Source organism: Penaeus monodon, chromosome 32, assembly GCF_015228065.2.
Source record: "Penaeus monodon isolate SGIC_2016 chromosome 32, NSTDA_Pmon_1, whole genome shotgun sequence".
Lineage (NCBI taxonomy): Eukaryota > Metazoa > Arthropoda > Malacostraca > Decapoda > Penaeidae > Penaeus > Penaeus monodon.
The window spans coordinates 18716376-18717429 of record NC_051417.1 but is presented as its reverse complement, the minus strand read 5'-3'; the positions used below and the strand labels follow the sequence as shown (position 1 = coordinate 18717429).

Below are 1054 nucleotides of genomic sequence, written 5' to 3'. Positions count from 1 at the left end.
AAAAAAATTAAGCACGCATTTTACAAAATAAATATATAACAGTGAGAAACAAAAAAGGGGAGACAGAGAATCAAGGAAGGCGAGTAAAAGCGGAAAAAGAGAAAAAATCGAAAGTGTCAGATCGTCAAAGACTGGAGGCCGGGGACAAAGCGGAGCATCCTTTGTCGTGCAAGTGTGACACCTGCGCCTCGGCCCCCATCTGACACCAATGGATCTGACACCGAGGCAGCTGACACCGAGGGATCTGATGCGCGAACACACCGAGGGATCACAAGCCCAGGCTTTAATTGCACACTCTCAGACAGATATATATTGCTTCCACATGCAGCGCCACCTGGAGCAAGAGCAATAGGCGCCCCGGGGTTGAATAGATTGATAGCAACGCTGATGCAACAGGTAATGATATCGAGAGTAATTTCGATAATGGCGGCCTATCAGGGTTTCAGCGGCGGTTATTTTGCGATGGAATTGAAATATTGAGGATAATGGTGATTGCGCGCTCGGGTAATGGATGGCACTGGGAATGGCACTGGCGAAGGTGACAGTGATTCTTGGGGAAATGATGATGGGTTTAATGCTAATGATATTGGTAAATCCTGGCGTACTTGGAGCCCAAATGGATGGCGATTGCAGAAATTTATGGAACGTCAATATCGATAATGAAGATTATTATCTATGGTGTTTCATAATGCAAGTCTCTATTAATGATAACTTCATTAGTTAAATGGCCAGTAATGGAGAAAAAAAATATTGATAATCAAGGTGATGACACTAGTTACGATAACCTTTTATCCCAATACTAATTTTAAATCAACATAATTCAGTAATCTCTGGAAGTGAAAAGTAATTGAAACGTTACTGTCAATCACAACACTTGAGACGCTGGTGCCACGGTTGACTAAATCCGCACAAATATTACTGACTTTCTTTACAAGGCACACTCTAAATTCAATTTTTTTCTTCTTCTTTTGTTTACTTGGGCGAAAAAAAGGTTAAATCTGTCGTGTATATCTAGACCGATGAATCCACAAATTCGTAATATATAAATCTTCTA

The 1054-nt window shown here is 41.0% G+C and overlaps 1 protein-coding gene across 1 annotated transcript in view; it reads right to left on the bottom strand.

The window, feature by feature from the left end:
* LOC119593710 overlaps positions 1-1054 on the bottom strand; it is a gene marked incomplete at its 3' end in the record, with an annotated part of 104651 nt that overhangs the window by 58215 nt on the left and 45382 nt on the right.